This window comes from Lissotriton helveticus, chromosome 8 (assembly GCF_964261635.1).
Source record: "Lissotriton helveticus chromosome 8, aLisHel1.1, whole genome shotgun sequence".
Classification (NCBI taxonomy): domain Eukaryota; kingdom Metazoa; phylum Chordata; class Amphibia; order Caudata; family Salamandridae; genus Lissotriton; species Lissotriton helveticus.
Window position 1 is genome coordinate 1267126147 of NC_136069.1, and position 25719 is coordinate 1267151865.

A 25719-nucleotide genomic window follows, 5' to 3' on the forward strand; every position below is an offset into this window, starting at 1 on the left:
AAAAAATCTTCAGATAACTCCTCTGACCCAAATAACGTCCGACTAATAACCAACATTCCCATGCTAGCCAAGGTCTTGGAAAAATGTATTCAACAACAATTAAACCAACACATCACAAGTTTCAAGCTTCTGGATGACTGCCAATCTGGATTCAGATCTGGACACAGCACCAAAACGGCTATTCTACACATTGTAGACAATACCCTACTCGCACTCGACCGAAATGAAACTTGTCTGCTAGTGTTGCACGACCTCTTGTGAGCCTTCAATACTGTTAATCATTGCAAAATTCTAGAGAGCCTAGAAAACAGGATGGGACTATCAGGCACAGTCCTTCAATGGTTCAAATCCTTCTTGGAAAACAGGACACAAAGGTTAATGGTGAACAAGAATCTATCTCCTCCAGCTCCTAATCATTTGGGAGTACCACAAAGCTCTACCGTATCCCCTGCGCTATTCAACCTCTATGTCGAACCCCTAACTGATTTACTACAGAAGTCGAATATCTCCTTCCGTTTGTATGCAGATTACACACAGTTGTACATCAAGGTCACCTCCCTTGAAGAGATCAAGTTGATGAATCATGCTCTTGAAAAGACGGACCTCTGGCTAACCACCTTCCACCTTAAGCTAAACTCGCAAAAAACTGAATTCCTTCTAATTGACCCCCCAAAAAATCTGTGACGTAATGGACTGGACAAAGATGATCACTGCTCTAAGCTGTACCCCAATCATAGTGGACTCCACCAAATCACATGGAATCACGATGGATAAGAACTTAAATATGCAAACACACATCAACATGCTAGCTAAAAATGTCCGTTTTCACCTTAGCTATCTCAGAAAAATGAAACTATTCATCAAGACCCCGGACATCAAAACTGCAGTTCAAGCGTTAGTCATCTCGAGGCTGGAATATGGATGTACACGGCTATGGGGTCTTCCCAAGATCTCCACAACCCCTTTAAAAGCTTGCCTCCATGCAGCTATATGACTCTTAACAGGTTTTAGAAAATGTGTCCACATCTCACCACACCTGAAAGCACTCAACTGGCTGCCTTATGGAGCGAGAATACAGCTAAAGATGGCCTACATCACTCATGAAGCCTTACACCACAAGACACCCCAATACCTTGCCCAGACACTTACGCTATCGGGTGGAAATCAACCCACTAGGCGCTCCAATAATCTGCTCTTAAAACTTTCCTGCTTCTGCAAGAAAAAACATTTGAAAGAGCATTCTCCGGAGCTGCACCAAGAATTTGGAACTCTCTCCCCTGAGCATCAGAAGAATCTCTTCTATGTCACCATTCAAAACGGAAACTAAAACTTTTCTGATGAGCAAATTTCTCCCTTAAATCCTAAGCATTCCCCAAACACCTTGACTCATTAAACTTCAACTGATCTCCTTTTGACTTGCCCCTTTCTTGAATGACTCTCCACATTTCTTCAATCACTGTTTCCTGAGGAAGTTCCACCATCGTGTCCATATCTGCTTGCATCTTACCTAGCCCGCTTTTCTAAACTCATCTCTATGATTCCTTGCGTAGACTGCCTTGACAAATAAGATTTGATTGTACTTAAATTTGCATTAATGCCCGGAACTGAAGTACCATGTCTTCTTAACATGTTTTTATCGTATTGTACCTCTCCGTTCTTCATATGTGCCTGATTTCATTCTGTCTAGGACCCTACTAAACTGTCTTGAATTTGTTTTACTCTTTAATGTGAAACGCTCTGTTAGCCTATGTTGGGTCTTGTCCGCGCTATACAAAACTACGAAAATAAAATAAAAATAAAATGCAAAGTGGCTTAAATCCAGCCATGCAAAGTGGCCTAATTCTGCTTTGTAATTATGGTGCAGGGCATTGTGCCACCGGAACGTCAAAAAAAGTGACGTTCCGGTGGCGCAATCCCCTTGTACTATGCCCCTGAGTGTTACCGTAAAGACTCCGTCCTCTCCCTGCTCTCTGGGTTCATGTTCCAGGTTAGATAATCATTTTAAACTGTCTCTTACCCAATAAGTGGTTTCTTACTCTGCTTCCTGACTGGTCCCTGGAATGTTTGGCACCTTGAGCACTTTTGGAATTAATCTTTCCCTCTACATGCTAATTATGCTACCTAAAGGAACACATTCTTCTGTGACAATGTTCTCTTGACGGAGCTCCACTCTGCAAATAGTCAAAACAGCCCTGATAAAAGTTACACAACGTTTCCAGGCTTCTCTCAGTCCTAAAAATATATTTAGAAATAATTTTATTTTTCGGGATCACGAGGACCAGTGTTTTGCCTGTACCCACTTAGGGTCATGTAATGTGTCAGTGTGTCAGGATCCAGGACTAGTTTTGTTCTAGAGTTCAGGGGCTTTGAAGAAATACCAGTGAGTTCAGTTCCTAAGAAGTTTAGGTAACAGAATTTAAACTTAATGAAGGCACTGCAAAGAATTAACTAAGAAACTCGTTCCATGCCTGCTCCTATTGGCACCTTGCCACAGGACAGCTCTTCCATCCAGTCTGAGTTTCAAGACAAGAAATTGCCTCTGTGTAAGAAAATTAAATGTGTTTTTTTAACCAGAATTTCAACCAAAATACCGATCACATCACTGCAAATATGTTTTAAAAAAATACAAATCTTTTAAACCTGGTGATTCGGTACAAATGACAAAATGCTATTTTATTGTGCAACGCAAGAAAAGCAGCACTGTGACAGTGATGGAGCTCCGAACCCACACACCCTTTTAGAAATAAACATTGCTCCGATGAGCTAATGAGTTTTTTTAAGTCTGTGCACGGACGAGATTTGTTGACTGGGTATTATCACTCAACTGTAGTTTATTGAGACAAAAAGAATCCTTGTAAACTCAGACAATAAAAACTGTTAGCTCCACTTCTTGGTACCATAAAGGCAATACTAAAAAGGAATAAAAAATGTAAAACAAAGGATGCTTTAACAACAGTCGACTGTAATCGTGACTACAATAACAACAGTAGGATTGTTTATTAAAAAAAAAATGAAAATCTAAGAAATAGCAGTAAGTCAAGTAGCTTTTAAAACATGGTGGTATTCATAAATACAGTTTTCTAGCATAGTTGAATTGGGAGTGGAAAAGTAATACATTAGATATTTCTGTAGGAGTCTTTCTAGCCCAAACAAAAACTTCCTCACACAATGCTCCAAATTCAAATACAAGGCTCGAGGGGTTAACCCAAATGAGCCATTACTATGAGGAGTCAAATACAGGGCGAACAAGGGAGGGCTAATTTTTCATTCAAATGCCACAACACATCAAAATAAACATTCTCTCTTTTACTTACAATGAGAAAACACTATTTATCGTAGAAAGTAGGTCCAACAAAGCATTTACGCCAGACACTACATCATAACCCAGAAAAGTTTGCTCCTTTGCATCATGGTACATGCAGTGCACAATTTGCGCTCCTCCTAATGTTAATTGCGGTGTCAACACTGCAGTCAACACTAAGGGGAACACCATTAGTGTTGACGGTGGGGAGAGCAAATTATACCATGATATGATGTAGTGTCTGGCCATTCCCTGCGCAGACGATTTTTCACGACCTCCCCTATCATTTATCACACATTACTAATGTTCCTTTTTGTAAAATTTGCATTCCAGCCTATTGATTACACTTTATCTGTCCCGAGCTGGAGATTACAGCTCGAGCCGGAGAGTACGGCCCTAGCCGAAGAGTACGGTCCGGTGCGGAGATTATGGTCCGGGTGCAGAGATTCCGTCCTGACTGCGGACATAAAGTTAGGAGTCGTAAGTGATTTCTGTGAATACCAAAAATTGCCTTCTGTGAATACCAGAAGTAGTAAGTTTAGGACTTTGTCTCAGATTAGTTCTGTGAATCAGCCCCATAATTTTTAGAGCGTGAGAGCTACATTACCAGAACATTTGCTATCAGTCACTCATTTTTGGACATAGACAGTGAAAGATATTAGAGATGACCTGTAGAAAATGTGTTTCAAAATATCCTTTTCCATATGTTAGCCAGTGCCATCCTCATTTGTTGGATATGTAGCAGTTTAGTGAGTATACAGTCATATACACATGCCCCTGCACTCTGCCTGTAATTTTAAAAAAAGTCCTCCTTATTTAGATATTGACAGAGGATTCAGGCCTTCAGCCCCAAATTATAAGACTGTTTAGATGCAGCTATTCTGCTATTTAGATGTCAGAATCCATGTCCTTTATAGAAGCTGCAAATGGAGTGGCCATACTCGATCTCATTTTTGTTTCCTTTCCTTTCCTTACAGGGTGATTAAGATTGCCGCAAACGCCACAACCCCGTCCTGCACACATGCAGCTTGGAAGTTATTTCTCTGGTGTTCTTGCACATTAAAAATAATACAAAAAGAGCTAGGGAGAGATCATTAAGGCTCTGCGGATCCCAGGAGTGGGAACACGGGTCCAAACAGAACTGCATCATAGCATTGCCTTCTGTGGGACACTAGGAAGAGCAGATTTGCTCCTTGGCTTGGATTTGTGGGGAAAATTTCCCTCTCTATTAGAAATGTGTTTTTAAATTCCTGCAGTGCAATAAATCTTTTGTCATGATGTATTTGCTTTACATACAACTTGCGAGTAGAACTGTTTCATTATTATCTTTTTTGCTCAACTGAAACTTTAGTTTACAAGGTACTTTAAAATTGTCTGAAGTTGGTTTCTTTTCTTACTAAGCTGCATGATAGTTTTCATGACAGTATTTTAAGTAACACTGATTTTGAAATGAGTACGAAAATGCCCATTTTAACTTGCATTACATTTTGTAAATTTACCAAGTAGATATATGTTTGTACTCAAATATATATTCATTCTGCCACCGTTTTGGTTCAGCTTTTTCAGTAACGTATTAGGTACCTATATGTATTTTTTAATAAATGCACATCTTCGGCTCAAAAAAAAGATGCCATTTCCTCCAAAAATAGTTCTTATGTTTTTGGATCCTTTTAACAGGGGAACGAATGAAGGAAAGGAGAAAAAGGGGTTGTCATCCGTTTCTTGAAGTCACGGTTTTCAGGAAGTGAGGAGGAGCAAAACAGACAGGAAGAGAGGGAATAAGCTGACAGAGGCAGAACAGGAAAAGTGGACACTGTCCTTCTCTGGGCAAGAATGAAGAGAGAGAGTCCTTTTCCTTCTCTGCCCACACACCCGTCCCCGAACAGCCACGAGCAGGCAAGCCTTATCAATAGGCCTTGGCTATTTCTGCAGTCCGGGGACAAATTTTTAAAATAAAAAAGTAGGGGAATGGTTTCCATTTAATTTAAAAAAGTAGGGGCACACCATGCCCTGCTGATTCCGCTCACTTCGACCATTTGGCTAGATACACTCTCCTGTTCGTGTATGCTTTTAAAGCCCGAGTTTTTACAAGTTTGTTGTCTTGGATTTAGGAAGTGAAATGGCATCTCTCTATTTTATTTATTTATTGCATTCACTTATCAGAGGGAGTGTCAGTGCTATTTACAAACACAAGAAAAGAGGAAGGTCTCTGAAATATATGTAACAAATTTTGGAATAACATTAGAAATAACAAGTAAGAAGAATCAAGAATATACATGACAACATAATGAGCAAGGAGAGAAGGGGTAAAACATGAATAATGGGCATTTCTTTCAGCTATTTTTGAACCAGACACTAACCCAAAGCCACAGTTAATGTATTAACACGGAACTCGAGACAGCTCTTACAATACTCATTGATGCTTCCTGAGGAAGGGCTAATTAATGCCAGAAATGCATAGGAGCTGGCATAAAAAATGTTGGGCTATCATGAAAAAATGAATTGCCTTGCATCAATGAAATGACTGAACAACAATTTCATTTATGAATATTTGTGAATTAAATACAAGAAGATTTATAAAACGAAATTGAACTTGTGGAGTACTCATTTGAAGGAACCTTATTGTGAGTGCCTAAAGGGGATGCGACTGATGAATCATTAGGAGCACATGTTTTATTGATGTATGACATCTAAGACGGAAGACGCCACCCTTGGAGCACCTTATACTTATTACGCTTTTCAATCAACTTACTATACCACCCAGGATACCACGGGCTGTGCATCTGTCTCTCCAGTTGTAAAAGGACCAGTACGACAGGTCACTGGGTCATAGGGTAGGGCTATTATGTTGCTGAGTGTGGGCCACTTCTGTGATGTGCTCGGACAGTTTTGTTTTGGAATGTGGGTCACTGTTAATAATATTTTTTACAGCAGCAGACAACCATGTTCCTGCGATGATCGGTTGCATTACGAACACTTAGCAGGGTGGCGTGGCCGATCCGCCCGCAAAATGGTCTCATCTTAGTGAAGCTCTGAGAACCAACAGAGACCAGAACATGCTTGGGGCAGCAGTTTGCTTGGTCTCCTGACATGAAGTGAAGACTTTAATGCGTGAACGCTGGGGGCACAGGTATTTTCCTTTTTGGCTTCTTGTTAAGCCGTTTTTAATATAGTTTTCCCTGCGTTGTGTCTCCTCAGACCCTGGAATCGCCGCCGCCATTTGTTTTTGTGGTGCACTGCGGTGAGCAGCTTCCTGCACTGCCGCATGATTGCTAAATTATATCAGACATACCTGGAGAGCATTGGTGACAGTTTAACCCTTACTTTATGGTGGTGCATGCCTTTTGACCAGCTTTTACTGCCTGTTTTACTTCAAAGCATTGCAGACTGCCTGACTCACTGGATTTATCGGCTGCTTGGCTCACTGTGCATTTTTTCAGTGGCATTTTCAGTGGCCTAATTTCTGTGAAATTTCTGAGTCATTTATATTTTTTAGCAAACCTCTTGTTGCTTTATAACATGGACTGTCTTGGTAGTTCTCAGCTACTGATGCATTAGAGTTAATCTCTGCTTTTCTTTCACTGCTGACCTTCTGCTATGGAATTCCCTTAGGCGCTCTTTGGCCACAGGTTCTGTTATAATTTCATTTTGACATTTGTGGATCATGCACCTTGGTGGCTTATTTATCTTCACATGGAGTCCTCCTCATCATCCTGTCAAAAGACTACAGCCACAAACATGTCTTCTGTCTGCGAAGACTTCACTACTGCTACAAAATGAAAAAGGAAAGATCCTACAAAGTTACCACTATCTTTACCTCTAGATGATCTTACGGAGGAAATAAAGCTTTTGAAACCTGTTGTTCTCTACACTAATGCTACTCTTTAATGACTCGATGAAAAATGGCCAAGCTTAGAGTCCAGAGTGTCGGCAGTGGAGCAATGGATTAGTGATGGCCAAGATGCGGCCACCAAGATGGATGCTATGTCTGAAGAGATGGTTCTTCTTAAACAACAGATGGAGGACTTGGAAAATCGTAACAGACAAAATAATCTCAGAATTTATGGCATTCCTGAAGGGGCAGGCATACTTGCCTCTTTTAAGACCCATATTCCTAAAATTGTTGGTCTACCCGAGGGTACAAACCTTAATTTACAACGGGTGCACCGCATACGCTCTAAATCTGGGGGGCCACCATCATCAGCATCCTCAACCAGACTCTCTAGAGAAATATACCAAACTGCTAATGGTTTTGTCTGTGGCTAAGCAGAGGAAGCAAATGTTGTGGTCTGGTCAGACGGTCTTTTTCTCTCAAGATGTGGCTCATGCAACTGCCGCTCGTCGTAAGGAGTTCCTTTCCTGTCGTCATGCTCTTCGCTCCATGATTGCAAGATATGGTCTTGTGCATCCATGTTTTTTCAAAGTCACCTATAAGGAAAGGACTTTCCCATTTGACTGCCCAGAGGATTTGAGGCAGTTTTTTTTTCGCCACAAAGGTGAAGAGATGGACTTCTGGAAAACTTAAACTTGTATTTCTTTATTGCTTTTCCGTTCTTCTACGTATAATATGTTTTACTCTTTAGAGAACAAATGCTATTATCTTTATTCTTATGTATTCTTGATGGTTATTGCTTGTTTGCTTCTTTCAGGTTATTTTGTCCACCTAACTTTAAGTTTTTCCCTTTTACAGATGTTTCTTGTCTAGCACAGATTCACCTCCTTGATGTGTCATCAGCCCTGTGCCTCCCTACCTAGTCCTATTGTCTGTAGTCCTTCTTCATATGTTTGTAAGTGTTATTTCATTAGATAGGCATGCACATTCATAATTTGTGTACCTCCTGTCTATTTCTGGCTTAACTCCACTTCTTTTACCTGCTGTTCCTTTTCCTATGAATTATTAATGATTTATTTCTGTCGTTCACTTTTGACTGATGTTAATCTGCTGTCTGTATTCCGTTTCACGCTTCCCCACCCCTCCATATCATTCTTCTTACACTGGATGTAATCTTTCTTTATTTCGACTGAAGCCTGTTGGCTTTTTGTTAACTTTTCTTTTTCTATTGGACTTACTGTTCTTTCTTTCTTTCTTCCTTCACTATATTATCTTTGTTTTTTTCCTTCATTGGATTCCTATTTCGACTTCTTTTTGTTTTATGCACAGGTATCTTTTTTTTGTTTTTATATTCATAACAGGTTTTCTTTTTTAATTAGATACATATGGTTGTTTCTGTCCTAGAACTCTGTTCTGGAAATGGTTATGTTGTTATATCTTGTCAATGTTTTTAGATCAATTCATTGTATATAAGTATATTATTTTGGATGGCGAATATTCTTAGGATAGTGTCTTGGAATATTAAGGGCTATGTAACCGTATCAAGAAGCAGAGGGTTATTACTAATGTATCCCATTTAAAATGTAATATTGCTTTATTACAAGAAACTCACTTGCTTGACAAAGATGTTAATTCACGTTGCAAAAATCAGGTAGGTCAGGTTTTTTGTTTTTTGGCTATTGCTCATAAAAATTGAGTTATACTTGTACAGAAATCCCTTCCTTTGATAATAGAGAAGGAGGATAGAGATCCAGAAGGTCGATGGGTTCTCCAACATGCTACTATCCACCATACACCTGCTTTAATTCTGAATATTTATGGTCCTTCTAGTGTTAATGTACAATTCTGGGAACGAATGTCGGTTGTGATACGTTCTTGTTCAGATACAGATCTCATTGTTGGCAGGGATTTTAACCAAATTATGCATCCCTTTTTGGATAGAAAGACTCATGTTAAATATGTCCCTAATAAGTGGCAGAAAACCTTTATACAATCTATTCACTCCAGAGACTTAGTGGATACTTGGAGATTGTTTAATCCTGACACTTTGGAATACACCTTTCATTTATCAACTCATACATCTCAATCCAGAATTGACTACATAATTCTTCCCCCTCCTTTAATTCGCAATCTTATACATGCTGAAATTGGGTCTATACTCATTTCTGATCATGCTCATGTTGTAGTTGTTCTTGATATACTACCAGACTCCTCTAGGTCTAATAGATGGCGCTTTAATAACAGTCTATTGAAAGATAAGGTTTTTGCACAGAATTTCGAGTGCTTTCTTAAGGAGTTTTTTGATTGCAATAACACTTCAGATCTCCCATTCCATTTCATTTGGGATGCTTTCAAGGGATCTGCAAAATTACATATCATTAACTATGTCTCACCTAAAAAGAAAAGGGCTTCAAGAGAGTCTTCAGCTCTCCTTCCTTCCATCAAGCAACTGGAGCATGAATATTTCACCACCAACAATGATACTACATTACTGCGTCTTAAGCAAGATAAACTTGATTTAATAGAAAAACAACAGAAGAAACTTCCGGAATTTTGTTACAGATTAACTCTAAATTCTATGGTGGGCAAAATAAAGCTGGTAAGCTGCCTGCCCCCTATTTGAAAGTTAAATCTCAGAAGTCGAAAATAGTTAAGATTATAGACGGAAGTATTATTCCTCATTTTAAAGATACTGACATTTTAAAATGCTTTACAGACTATTATACGGTCCTATATACACATGATAATTTCCCTTCAGATGAGGCACTGGACTCTTATTTTAACTCCCTTCCATCGCAATTGCAGCCAGCATAGGATCTCTCCTGTTTAGATGAGGACATTTTGATTTCTGAAATATAATCCGCACGTGTTCAGTTACCTAAAGAGAAAGCTTCTGGACCGGATGGTCTCTCTGTGGAATTATATTCTTGTTTCTCCCATTTATTGCTTCCACATCTGCTTAACTTGTATCAATAGTTTTTTCACTCCTAACCAAGCCTGTGGCACTTTTCTGGAAGCTATGATCTGTTTAATTCACAATAAAGGTAAAGATCCTTCTTCTTGTGCAAATTATAGACCTATCTCCCTTATAAATTTAGATTGTAACTTTTCACTAAACTCTTAGCCATTAGGCTTTCTCCTCTAATTATGGATATGGTTGGTTTAGAACAAACTGGATATATAAGGGGTAGACACATGACTGATAATTCTGTTTTTTGGGATATTCTACATGTTGCTTCAGTTAGTACCACACATATGGCTACCATTACTTTAGACGCCGAAAAGGCTTTTAATAAACTGTAGAGAATCAGGAAATATCAAAACCATATTTGATATTTTGGCTACATTTGATTTTTTCACTGATAGGTAAAATAGCTGGTTTCATCAGAATCTTCCCTAATATGTGTCATCACATTTACCCACAGAGTATGGGTAAACACCCTTAATGCATCAGCCCCTAGTTTCTCGTTAGTCAGTATTGATAGTAGGTGAATTGCCAACACCTCAGGCTTTAAACATTTAATGCAAGGTATAGTGACAAGTATATATGAAAAGAGCGCTATCAACAAGTTTATGGGACAGTGGTGAAAACATGACACCAGACTTTTGGAAAACATGGAACACAGTGTCACTTGGAATGCTGTGCAAAAAAGGTTCTTTCCACGTTCAACATAGATTGGAGTGTTATTGTTTGTACTTGCAGTGATTCAGCTACGTATATGAAAAAGTTGTGTGATGACATGTCAAAATTGATACCTGAGGTGCTTCCCTGTAAGAGATCCTTGCCACTTGTTAGAAGGTATGCTGAAAGCATCTTTACAATATTCAGGGTTAATGGGGAATGCTATTGACTTTTTATTCCATTCTGATGGACTGTTTTCTTATGCACAGGAACTAAACCACAAATATTTCTCATTTGGTGCTTTGTGTGGCATCAAAGAAAGAGTTATCCTAACTGTTTTCCTTAGCTCATGGTTTTCAGTCCAAGGGGCTATGAATGCTATATTATTCATGTGGCAACCGTTTACAGAATTTTTGCTGAGTGATGATGCCAAAGGCAAGAAATGTGAGGATCTTTGGTCGCATATTGATAGTGATGTGAAAAAAAGTACACTCTACTGCATTGTTTACAGGAAAACATAACTGTAGTGGACATAATAAAAAAAGTATAGTCTGAAAACACCCTTGTTCAGCATAATTGGTGTAGCTATGAAACATCTCATTGAGTGTAGGCTGGGCGACACCTTTAGTGACGTTGGTACTGGAACATTTTCCATGTTAGAGTGTTTGCCACTTGGTAACCAAAGCAATTTTGAAGAGAATTTCAGGAACTTTTATTTTACAATGAATGATAAATGGCTTAAAATAATGCATAAAAATGTCCCTTCACCAACCATGGCATTTGAAGTCAATGAAACCACACTGTGGTACTCTGTACAAGTTCTAGATCCCTTCCACAAAGTGGAATCTCCTCTGTAGTTTCAAAAGTGCTGCTTCATCTTTGACCACTTCAATAACTCTAAGGGCATAAGAGCCCAGCTCACCACAAATGTTGCAGAACCAGCCCTGAGAATTGCAATCTTCAAGTACACCATTATTGGCATGGAAAGCTATGTCAGAGTTAAAAAATTGTGTACAGGCTGTTTTGGCGTTGCACGTCTCAAGTGACAATGTGGAGAGAGCCTTTTCACAGAACTTTACATGGGAAGGAATGACCGAGTGCACAAGACCAAAGACTCTCAGAAGAAGTATTGTATGGTGTACAACAATAAGTTTAACTTGCAAAAATCTATTTGGACCTCATATACATTATACGTACACTGTCTATATAGCATGCGCTATCAGTGCAGAAAGCAAGCAATAATGAAAGCAAAACATTCCAAAAACACCAGAAAAACACTGTTTCTGTTGTTTTTAATGGCCCGAAAATGTGTAACCACTGATAACCACTGTTTTTTAAAGATATTGAAATCACTTGAAAACACTGAAAAAAAACAGAATTTACCAAAAATAGAAACTGAAAACAAGAAAGCCTACTTATAGAGGTTCGAAAATATGTTGATACTGCTACGTCCCTTTACGACCAACTGTCACTATATTTATACTCTTGCAATTTTGATTAAAAAGTTCATGTGTGATCACATCCATAATAACATAGTGATGGTATCCTATTCTATCAAAGTCATCGGCAGTGACATATTGAAAATATAACCTGAGTATTAGTAATCACAGCGATATATTAGAATATCAGCTGAAATTTGTTATGGTGCACATTAAAATCCTATGTTACTAATGTTACTCACAACAAAAATTGAAATTGGTAGGGTATGTATGTTATGTCCATTTAGATCTAAATGTGTTCTACGGCGATTTGTTCATATATATTCCCACAAATTAAGTGTGCCCGACCCAAGGGTAGAGGTGTTCACCAGACCAAAGTGCTTAGAGAAAAATACACAGAGAAGGAGATTATGTTTATGGTAGAAATTGATACAATAATTCCCATCTCATGGCACAGTATGTTTATCCATCTTACCATGTTTATAACAAAACAATGCATGTTGTACAGCATAATACAAAGTCAATTAGCATAAACAATCTGTGTTCTTCAGTCTCGTAGTAAAACATGTAGCTTTCTATCTACATTGAGCCCTAGTTGTACGGATCTGAGTTTTATTAGCCACCTTGTTTCAAGCTTCCACAATGTTAGCGTTCTATCACCACCTCGTATGTTGTCATTTGTTACTGCAATACCATGGAAACTGAGTTTTATGATTTCTGATGCAGCATGCATACTTTTATAATGAACTGCCAGTGGATAATACATGTTGCCATTGCGGATAGCTCTAATGTGCTCCTGTATTCGTTCTTTCAGTGGCCTGATTGTACTGCTCATGTAAATCAGGCCACACTGGCAAACAATACAATACACTACAAATTTAGTGTTGCAATTTATAAAATGGTGGATTTTGTGTGCCTGTCCTGTATTGTAGCTGAAATTTGTTGCATATTGGCAAACATTACATGTAGTACATCTCTAGAAACCCATAGGTCTATTGGATAGCCGTGTTTTGACCTGTCCCTTGTTTTTATGTGGAATATATGAAGGACACAGTATGTTTCTGTGTGTTCTCCCTCTACTATATGTAATTTGTGGTTTCTTAGCTACATATTGATACAAACTGTGATCCAGTTTCAACAGATGCCAATGCTTGTGTAAGATTTTAAATATGTCATGACTGTGTGAATATTAGTCCTCTGTTGTTTGCTTTTCCTATTTTTTTGTCTACTAGAGCTTAGGAGTCCCACGCTAATTGTTTTGGTTACCTTATTCTGTGCTTTATCTAAGGTGGCTTTGTCATACCCCCTAGTTGTAAAGCGAGATTTCAAAAGATCTAATTCCTCTTGGAATATAATGTCATTACTGCAGTTTATTCTCAGACGCGACGCGTCATTTCCCCAAATGGAATGGCTCTGATCTGAGTGATGGGATGCACCTGTCTGCGTGTAACACAGAACTGCACGCAGTGAGCTTGCAATAAAGTTTGGATGCAGTTTTCTTTATTCTCTATATAGAGAGTGATGTCTAGAAAATTAATCTCTCTCCTGCTGGTCTTGTGTGTAAACCCCAGATTATATTAATTATTATTAAGGTATAATATGATTTCTTTGGGAGTCTCATTATCACCACCTCAGATCATAAGGATGTCATCTATAAATCGTTCCCATTAAGTAATGGGTTCTGTCATGTTTGGTGAACAACTTTTCCAAATATGCTGCTGTTCAAAGACCCATATAGATGTTAGCAAAAGAGGGGGAGAATTTAGACCCCATGGCTACTCCAGATGAGGAAAAAATTATTTTTCAGTGTGAGACGTGTGAGTTCCAAGATCATTTGAGTGTGCTCATAAAGAGCGGCATCACGCTTAGATAAGTAATAAGTTAGTGCCTCCATACCTTTATTTAGGGGAATGCTAGTGTATAAAGTATTGACATCTAAGGAAACAAAAGTAAAATCATTTGACCAAGTTAAATCATCCAATTTGTTTAAAAGGTCCTTAGTATCCAAGATAAATGCTGGTAGATTTTGTACAATAGGTTGCAGGTAAATATCAAAATATTCCGAAGTACGCTCAGTGGGTGTCCCAATCCCAGAAATAATGGGCCTACCTGGAGGGGAAATGCAGTTCTTATGTATTTTGGGCAGCGTATAAATGCATGCAGCTTGTGGTGTTGGATTGAAAAGACATTTAAACTCCATATCTGTAAGGGAACAGGAGTTTCTCCAATAGCGCAAAGTTTTTTCAATTCGTGCTGTTAACTTTTTTAATGGGTTATGCAATATTTTAATGTATGCACCAGCGTCTGCTAACTGATTGTCAATTTCCTTGATGTAGTATTCCATATCTAATAGGACTATGTTGCCGCCCTTATCAGCCTCTTTCATGACCATATCAGAGTAGTCTAACAGTTTTTGTAACGCTGTACGTTCATCTTTGCTAAGATTGTCTTTGAAACTAATATGTTTGCTATTGAAAATTTTCCTCTAACATTTAAAGATCATTTGTTATGGCTTTATAGAAACTCTCAATCAGATTGACTGGTGGTAACATAGGTACAAGGGGCAGATTTACGAGCCCCTTGGGCCACTTTTGCGTCACTTTTCCCATGTTAAACGTGACGCAAAAAGTGGTGCAATGGGCTTGTAAATCTGGCCCAAAGTGTCAACTTATTCATGGCATATCAGTCGATTGTATTTACCTATGAGAGTGCTGAACATAGTCTCTATTTTGTACATGTGATTACTCGCAATTAGCGAGGCTCAATTTTTTTGGTCGTACATCTGCCCTTGAGTGCCTTATTTAGAGTTTAGCAGGTGGGATACTCTGTCAAAATAAGATGGATATGCCATAGCTTCTAATATAACAAAATGACAGATGGAATATCGGTCACATTTGGGATGGAGTCTTTCCACCAGCACACTCTAAATACAGCCCCATGTTTTTTACAGATCTCACTTTCATGGGAGACATTGAGAAAAGTGAATTAAACTATGGTCTGACCAGCTTAACGTCTCTAAGACGATAAGGAGGAATACAGTAACATGGAAAATGGGTTGAGGCGATGTACTGGTGAGTGAGTGGGAACATTGACTATTTGGGGGAAGCCAATAGTGCCCATTTCATCAATGATGTTTTGACAGTACAAGCTGAAAGGATCATCTACCCAGAAATTTGTAAATGGGCAGACTGTGCTAGTCTTTAGCCGTAATGGTAATAGTGAAATTCACAGAGGTATATCAAGAGTTTCTTAGGCCTAGTGAAAGTAAGGAATTATTCCCCACAAGTCAATGACTAAATATCTCATTAGACGCTGTCCACCCTTATACCTTGCTTCACCCCCTCCTCTTTTATTTTGTCTAATTCTTCCTCTGCCATATTCTTCCCCATATTTCTATCTGTTTCTTCCTCTGCCTCTCTTACAATTGTCTCATTTTTCTCCTGTCCCCCATCATTCAAGATGGTAAAATTGTTTTTTCTACAGATCATGGAGGGAAAAGAAAGAAGAGCTAAGATGAAAGACTGTAATATCCACTCTCTCATTCTGGCCGCCGGGGTATGGTGTTTAAGTCTTTGGTGTGGGATGCCTACATCATATGTATACAGGGAACTTGGCATGGCAGTTTGAGCCAAACTGTTCCTTTTGATGCAGGAGTGGCACTGTGGGTAAAAAACAATGGATTGGAGTGTGGCCCCAAGAGATCACATGTGAGTAACATGTCAGTATGCTATTTGTCATCTTGTTTGTCATAGTTGATGGCCTAAGTGAGAAGGGTATGCGCACACATGGGTTTCATGCTGACTGTGCCAGAGGACTCAACCTATAGCTCTCTAATCAGACTTAAGTCGGTTGACACCATTCTGGGGTTGCCTGTGTTCGGCTCTGGATCAGATGGCTTGGTCGTTCTGGCTAGACTGTACCAATTGGAGAAGGAATACTACTGATTTGCCAATAACTCATCTCTGTTTGGAGTGAGGCAGTTGATGAAATATGATGGATTGCTACGCAGCCCCAAGCAATCATCACTGTCTGAGATTAATTTAAGCATCCCTTCAATCATTTTATTGTTTGCTGCAATGGACTGCCTTAACACAGGTGTGGTGTCATTTCATGTCCGTTATCCTCCCTGTGCTACAGCAGTTCAAATAGCTGTTATGCTGACACCTCAACCTTAATCAGTGCAATGGCTTCCCCAAAATCAGAGCCTGCGGATATCCCACATTTTCCTTATACAAATATATCAAGCTAGCAATGTCAACTCTGATCCTAAAATTAGTTAGCTCTGGTAAAGATAACTCATGGCCTATAGTTACTATAAGTTGTGTCCCTGCTATGCCCAGTTTTTTCATCAAAAATGAATTGAAAACGATGCCGTGATATCATTACAGATGACCTAGAAGATCTCATGAGTGATGATATATGTGATAATTAGCAGTCCATGGTGAAGGGGTGAGTTATAGTTACCTTAGGGCACGAGTTATAGTTACCAGAGCTAACTATAACTGGTGAATTTCCATGGATTTGTTCGTTTAGAATGTTATGTTGTCACAAAAATGCTCACCTTACTATACCGTTGATTTAACCTTTAGTTTTTCCAGTGAATTTCACGTAAAGTAATATTTTTTCACTATAAGTAAAGTCAAACCGTCACCACTTTGTTGGGAGGCCAGGTCCTGCATTTAACGCCCTCAGGCAGCCAACCCCATGCTGTGCACAGCCTATGGAATGCATGACATAAGGTTGGCCTTCGGGCAGCAGGGACCCTACCCCAGGACCATTTTTCTTAAAGGGGAGAAGGCGCACGATGCCCCTGCCTGAGCCAGGAGAGACCCGGGCCTTTATGGGGAGATGTGCAAAAGAAACAATTGATGGACAGAATGCTGGATAATGCAAATATTCACCCCCAGTTGCAAGTATCTGGGTTAAATCCATCATTCTTTTGCTCACCTGACCACCCCAGTGCGGACCCAGCCATTTCCTTGAGGGAACAGTCCAGACCAAACTGCCAAGCCAGGTCCTCCCTGGGCTGCAAACAAGCATCCTGGGACTGGTTTCAGGGCATCACCCTTCATCAGCCAGGCTAGCTTGAATCCAGTGGTGTCGTGAGCACGGGACCCGCGTCTGAGCATACCCTTCCCACTTAGGGCAGCATATGCAAAAGAAATAATGGATGTACGGAATGCTGGACAATGCAAACATTCACCCCCAGTCACAAGGATCCGGGTTAAATCCATCATTATTTTGGTCACCACACCACACAGTTTGGACCCAGCCATATGCAAATCAGTCTTGACCCTGTTCCTTGTGGGAACAGTCCAGCCCGGACTGCCAAGCCAGGTCCTCCCTGGACCGGAAACCCGCATCCTGGGACCAGTTTCAGGGTATCACCCATCATCGTAGCTTGAATCCAGTGGTGTAGTGAGCAGGGGACCCACATCTGGTCATACCCTTCCCACTTAGGGCAACATATGCAAAAGAAAGACTGATACACATATGGCTGGGTCCAAACTGGAATGGCATGCTGAGAAATATAACTATGGATTTAGGCCCAGATCTCTGTACTGGGGTGAATGTATGACATTGTTCTGCATTCTGTCCAACATTTGTTCTTTTTGCATTTGTCACCCCGAATGGGACGGTTATGCCCAGACATGGGTCCCGTGCTCTCCATGGAACTAGAGTCAAGCTGTACTGGCTGATGAGGGATGAATTCCCAAAATCGGTCCTAGGATGCTTGTTTCCAGTCCAGGAAGGAAGTAGCCTGGCAGTTTGGGCTGGACTGTTCCCATTGGGAGCAGGTCAAGTGATTTGCATATGGCTGGGTCCAAACTGGAATGGCATAGTGAGGAAAATAATGATAGATTTAGGACCAATTCTCTGTACTGGGGTAAATGTATGACATTGTTCTGCATTCTGTGCATCAATTGTTCTTTTTGCATTTGTCACCCAAAGTGGGACGGGTATGCCCAGACATGGGTCCCGTGCTCTCCATGCCACTGGAGTCAAGCTATCCTGTCTGATGAGAGATGAAACCCAGAAACCCGTCCTAGGATTTTCGTTTCCAGTGCAGGGAGGACCTGGCCTGGCAGTTCGGGCTGGACAGTTCCCATGGGGCGCAGGGTCAAGATTGATTTGCATATAGCTGGGTCCAAACTGGAATGGCATGGTTAGCAAAATAACGATGGATTTAGGGCCAGATCTCTGTACTGGGGTGAATGTATGACATTGTTCTGCATTCTGTCCACCGATTGTTCTTTTTGCATTTATGGGGAGATGAGCACACAGCCCCATCATTGAATCAATATTGGCCCGGAGGATCCCATCTCCCAGGGCTAAACCATTTATTTAAGGGGAAGGGGCAGACAGCCTGCCCTCCCCAAGCCAGTAGTGGATTTGGAGACCCCAATCCCCGGGGCCAAAACAGAAAGCAATGAAACAGATGTCTGCTCCAACCCAGTGGGAATATTTTTACATCTCCTGATGTCTTCTCTGCCTGCGCTACTGCAGGCGGGGAACAATTCCAGCAAACAAATGATGGACATAATGCTGAACAAATCAAATATTTATCCCAGTCACAGATCTGGGTTAAATCCATTGTTTTTTTGCTAGCCACACCACTGCAGGCAGGGAAGTCATGTTCGGTCCTGCCTAGTGGGAGGTTAAAAAATGCTTCCGCCTCAGGGTAGTAATGCGCTTTATAAGTTTAAATGACATAACAACAGTGAAGTCAGGGAAACTCTTCTGTCCTGGGGTTGGGCTCCATAGACAGAGTAGTTGAGCCGACCCCGGGCGATTGGGTCCCTTTTAAGGCACAGGAAAGGGGGGTGTCCTCCCATTTTAAGTTATTTGAAAGCCCCAGTGGATGGGATCCCAGGAGCCTTTTAAGGATCAGGGTAGGGGGGCTACATGGACCCCTCCCCCTTTTTCTTTTCTATGAATACAGCCTCAGAGGATGGGGTCCCCAGGGTCTTTTTAGGCCTAGGGAGGGGGCTGCACAGCCCCTCTCAACTTTTTTCTATACTTTTTGTCCCTGGGGCATGAGGTTTTCAGGGCCTATTAAGGCTTTGGGAGCAGGGCCACTTGCCTCTACCCCCAGAGAACAATTTGCACAGGCCACTGGGCCCCAGCCCCACCGGGGGCTTTTTGAAAAAACATGCAGGAGCTTCAGCTTTTTCAGAATCTGGCTACAAATTCATGGCTCCTCCATGAATTTGCAGCAAAACATTTTTTGCCCCAGGCGGTGTCCCTGTGGGACCCCACCACCAGGCCTGGAGAGTCAGGGTTTACCCCATTCATTTTTCCTAAGGAAATTTAGACACAGCTACAGGCCAATCCACTGTATGAATTTACACAGAATTTTTCAAAAAGCTACATCTTGGTTCAGAAGTTTTTGAGCCACGTTGTATATATATCACGCTGCAGAGGATCCACACGCCATACAGATCTCTTTTTTTAAGAGTTTATTGCCACAAACATAGATACATCATCACAATGGAAAAAAAAGTTAAAAAAAGAAAATTCAATAATAACAAATCAATAGCCATTTGCAAAGCACAGTGGAGCATTAAAGAAGAGAAAAGAGAAAAACAAAACAAACACAACCACATTGTAAATATAACTGCTTATAATAAGCAATATAAAGAATCGGAAATATCAGTTAATTATATGAGAAGGATGAAAAAAGGAATACATTAAATCCTTGAACCCATTGGAGACAGGACCATATCCTTTGAATTTTTAGCAAAGACGAGGTTCTCTAGCTTTGGCTAATGCAATCTCCATTTTGAAAATCTCCCTCAGCAGACACCAGAATTCGTTAATACTTGGACACGCACTGTGGATCCAAGGGCGAGCAATAGATAAACGAGCACAGGCAAAGACCACCAAGCTCTGAGAAAATTCCCAGTACTAACTCTTTTCCAGAAACCAGATTTTCCTAGCCAACCGAGGTTGCCAGAGCAAGAATCATATTAGACCAAAAATCATTCAGCATTGGACATGTAACAAACATATGGTGTAGATCTGCGGCCTATTCCTGACATTTAGGAAAATGTGTTTTTGTGGCAGTTGGATTATTTGCCCATTTAGACATCGCTCAGGGGTATAGTAAAGCATACAAATAATTCTATGTTGCTGTAGTTTCAGATTGACGGATGTTTACAGCTAGATCTATGGTTTGAAGGGATTCCTGTATTTCCTCTTTAGGTATGCCACAACTAAAAATCTGGCTTAGTTTAGCCGTGATTTGTATATCGTCATTGCTAACCATCTCAATGAGCTTTTGGTACATTTTACCTATAGTTCCTCGTCTTCTGGTACCATGAAGTGTAGGCAAGATCTCGAGGGATTAAACAGTTCAAACAATCCCTAATTTGTAAGTACTAAAAAAATGAGTTTGTGACACATCTAAATCTTCTTTTAAAGATGAAAACGTTTGAAATCCCTGTTCATCATGTAGCTGACCCACCCGCACCTAGCCCTTAGATTGCCATTCCTTCCCGATCTGACCGTAAAATATATTAGGGAATAAAGGATTCCTCCATAATACGGCATACCCATGTAAGTCAGGTAACAAAGATGCCTTACAAATTTCATGTCATATATTAGTAATGTCCCTAACTACCTTAAACCATACCCGCTTAAAGTAGTTGGCGTCAGATGTTTTATACAGTAAGAAACCGGTACTAGGTCCACAAACCAGCTGGTATCCAAGCCAACTGGGGTTATTATCGGTTCCTCTAAGTAAACTCTGTATTAACCCCATGAAAGCTGCCCAAAAATACAGCTAAAATCTGGGAGCTTAAAACCACCCTGCTTGAATGATAGTTTTACGGATCGGATAGCTCTTCTGGCCCATCGATATCCCCATATAAAACTGCCAACAGCACCTTCAAGATGTTTAAAAAAAGTTGATGGCACTTTTAAAGGGATTGCATGGAAAAGTATAAAAACTTTGAGAGGACGTTCATTTTACCCACGTTACATCTATCATATAGGCTAAGGGGTAACCGATGCCAGCATCGCAGCTATGCCACTACTTTTGTCAGCAATGGTTCATAATTTAATGCAATAACATCATTAATTTGGCTGCTAAGACTGACTCCAAATAAGTAGCCATCCTTGTAACCCCAAGAGCTATTGAGGGAGTGTCAAGTTTCAAATTTAATATCGTCTGCATTTTATTCACATTTAATTTGTAACCGGAAAAATAACCTAATTGCTGTGCTTCATAGGTTATCTCCGCCATAGCATTAACTGGGTTGGCCGAGAAGATATCAATATCATCTGCGTATGTGGTTACGTTTAAATCCATCCTGTTTAAAGTAACTGGAGAAATATCACCATTTAGAACTAAGTGCTTGATAAAAGGCTCAATATATATGGTAAACAGTAAGGGGGAAGTGGACAACCCTGTTGCGTGCCCCTTTGAACTGAAAAAAAAGATGAAAAAAGACCATTATGTTTAATTGCGGCTATAGGGCACTTATACAGATTATGTACTGCCGAGATCAACCTTTGACCGAGATCTATTAGCGACATAGATGCCCATTATGCTCTCCAGGTCACCCGGTCAAAGGCCTTCTCGGCATCTAACATCACTATTTCCATCTGCTGGCCCAATTGACCAGAAACGTCAAAAGTAGCAATTGCCGAATTGATGTGAGTGACAGTATCTATTCCGGGAACAAAGCCATGTTGCTGCTCTGAAACTACTAGATGTATAACCGGGGCCAATTGTACAGCAAGAATGTTAGAGAAAAGCTTGGCGTCAGCATTAAACAATTCCATTAGTCGGTACGAGCTCATATCATCGATTGGCTTCCCCTCTCTGGGGAAAACAACAATATTGGTCGGATTCCAAGAGAAGGGAACTTCTTCTTCCTGCATAATAGAATTACATAACTTAAGGAAGATGGGAATCAATATAGTTTTGAAAGTTAAAAAAAATTCCAGCAGGATCTTGTCCTCACCGACTGCTTTGCTAGCTGGTAAAGTATTAAAGGCTTCCTCTACTTCCCTCACATTGACATCTTCTTCCAAAGGCTCGGAGAGCGACGGGCTTAAAACAGACACATCACACTACTGCATGTAGTCTGAGACAGTATGCTGGTCGAAGCTGCCCGAATTGCCGTATAAGTTAGTGTAGAACAGCCTAAATAGTTCGACTATATCCGTAGGCCTGGTGTAAGTCAAGCCATCCACCCCCTTAATCATTTTAACATGGGTTTTGGCCCTTTGGGTCACTATTTGGTTAGTCAGTAGTCGGCCTACTCTTTCACCATATTCGTATTGTTTAGTTCTATATTTATGATATTATTAGCAGCTTTATCCCTCAACAGTCTCTTTAACTTGGCCCGCACTTCAACAACCTTTTGGTGTATTGACTGTTCAGCCACATCCTTTGCAGCGACGCTCCAGATCAAGACAGAGATTTTGCTCCTGCCCCCACTGGGGTAAGCACTGCCTATTTTGTTTGATGATATATTGTAAAGTGACCCCTCTAACATAGGCTTTTAGGCAATCCCACACTATTGCAATTGATGCTGAGCCCAAATTATTATCTATATACTCTTTGAGTACAGTTTGCATAAACTCCACATACTCCAAATTACTAAGAAGATGTCTGGGAAAGGTGAAGTCCCTAATTGGCTCATGGACACTTGGCTGTATCTGCACTGTTAACATAACCAGGTTATGATCGGAAGTAATTTTTGGGCATACAACCACGAATGCATTTTCCAAATGGTGTAATTAGCGAATATCATGTCAATCCTGGAGTACTGTTTGTGTGGTGAACAGGAAAAAGTATTTTTGGGAATGACCTCCTCCAGGAGTCTTCCAGCTGATGCATGTGGAGAAGCTCTAAGATAGCAGTTCTGGTTTTATACATTCTAGCACAAGCAGTAGTATTGGTGGTATCAATCTTTCTGTCAAGTATACATTTAAAATCACCCATCACGATCATTTCACCAGACTACTCCAGCAGCTCGGAACTGTGATAAATAACTTCTGGACAGTCAATATTCGGGGCCATATACCATGCATATTGTAACCCTCCGCCCTTAGATCATCATTTGGGAGATTGCCTATTTCCCCTTAAAGTCAGCAAGTTATCGAAGAACAACAGCACAACACAGCCTAGATTTTAACAAAGCCACCCCACGGATAGAAACTGTTTGCGACATACACACTATAATGTCATATCCCAAATGCTTAAATAAAGCTCTATCTTTATATGCAATGTGTGTTTCCACAAGCCTTAATATATGGGGGTTAAAAACACACAACTCTTCCGTAAGCCTGATCAAATCATCAATGCCCCAAAAAAACGTACTTCTCCCACTGATGCTCCCACTGATGCTCTGCCCAAATAGGAATATCTAAATTATCTAAATTGTGGCTTTCCCCCTTCCCAAAACCGCACCATACAGCCACCCCACCCCAGTAACTTTAAGACGGAATGGCCCCCTTCCCTGCTGTCCCATGATGACAACATGACAAAGACACCCTCTCTGTACCACTCCCGTCAGCCCCAGCTACCTTCACCATTTCTAACACCGTACTTCAACCTCCCAATATGACATTTGTGCCTGTGAAAAACAAAGGTAATAAACTAAGAAAAGAAAAAAAAGAAGATTCCTTAGTAGTATCAATCGGGGCATAGTCTCTTTCACAGAAACAACCTCTCTTATAATACGATAAGTGCTGCCTTAGGATTATGGACTTGAATTCATTCCTTGCCAACTGTTTGCCATTTTAACAGTGTTTGTTTGGCATCTGGTTCGTTAAAAAAAATGCTGTTGACCTTCCTTTATGATTTTTAGATGTGCCCGCTCTTGTAGAAACATCTGTGAGCAAATGGTTATGAAAGGATCCATTAATTGGCGAAGCTTCCACCGCTTGTCCATAGTTACTTTATATAGGTCAGAACGCACAAAGATAGACATTGTGTCCACCTTGACTGGAGCCGCTGGATGTGCCTTAAAGTATATAGCTTGGCGCAGTAGAAAATTACCCAAGAACACAAGAATTGGTCGAGCGAAGGTAGTTTTGGATTGACTTCCATGAGCAGTTGATAATGACAATGGCAAACCGTGTGCTCTTTGAACTTGAGAGTCCATATTACAGACTGCCAGGTCCGGGAAGGCGTTTTGGAAGAGACTAACTATGAAAGCACGCGGATCGTTGCCTTCCCTGCCCTCTGGGACACCGAATATGTGCAAATTCTGGCATCTCTGACGATTTTTCAAATCTTCAATCCTAGATTGCATTACAGTCAGTTGAGAGTCCTGTGTTTTGACAAGGTTGACTGTGAATGTATTAGCTTCTTCCACGGCTCCCATTCGTTGCTGTCAATCGATGACTTCTGAAGAAAGCTGGGTGATTTTAGATGTAATCTCCACCAGAGCTTGCTTAATTTCGGAGCTATCAGCTTTAGCCTCTGCTTTCTGAGTGCTCAATGCCAGCATAATGCTTCATAACAAGACCTCTTTTCCCATTAATTCCTGGTTCTTAATCCCTGTTTCTGACTGACTTGATGATGGCACTATGGGGCTTGAGGCAGGGGAGAAAACTGAAGATGTTGAGGATGCGCTAATGGGAGTGGATACAGACTTCTCAGGTCAGCCACGGAAGCTTGCCACTCGTTATCCGCTCGAGCCCGGGCTCCTTCTCCATCTCCCTCTGATAATTCAGTAGGGGCGTTAGCAATGCTACTGATGTTCGATAGTCTTGAGATAATAGTTTTCAACTCCCCTTTAGATGACACTCATTTGTGCAGTGGACTAATCCCTGCCCCAATCTTAGTAGTGTTAGCAGAAGCCACCTTTAATCGCCCCATTGCATCAGTCACATGTTGCTTTTCTCCCCATCAATGCCCTTTTCCCCCCTTAGGCATCTTGGCGGAATTACATGTTTTATGTTTAAGACCCTGCACCCCGCCAAGGGTATTGCATGGATTGCTCTCCGAACCATATGCTAGATTACGCTGCACCATATCTAACTCCATTGGGGTCCGGGCTGTTGAGATTCGGGGTGTATCTACAATATTACCGAGTTGTTCAGTGATAGCCTATGAGTGATTGATAGGATCTTCGGCATTTGATCAAGTATAGCTGACATGCCAAGCAGCTGCAGCTATAGTGTTTATTATGTTAACAGAGCCATCTTTCTCAGCAGAGTTTTCACATTATAGTACCATTATCCAGGCTGCCCACTAAAAGTTCAACAGTCTTACCAGTTCCGGGAGAGTTGGCAGCAGTAATTTTCAACAGGAGTCACAGCATTTGTGACAGATGCGTAACTAGTGTTATCCAAAATAAGCGAGCCAGCTGCACCACTCCTGCCCCCCTGCACTGCGGCGTTTAGCACCTCGGTCATACCTGTGAGGAGAAAGAGGTATTTTCGGCCGCCCGTTTGGGATCCTAACGATGAAGCATGACACCAACTAGGTTGGTGTGTGAGGGGTCTTTTAAGAACACCGAATGGGTCCATGTTCTTACTACTCACAGTGATCTAATCTCAT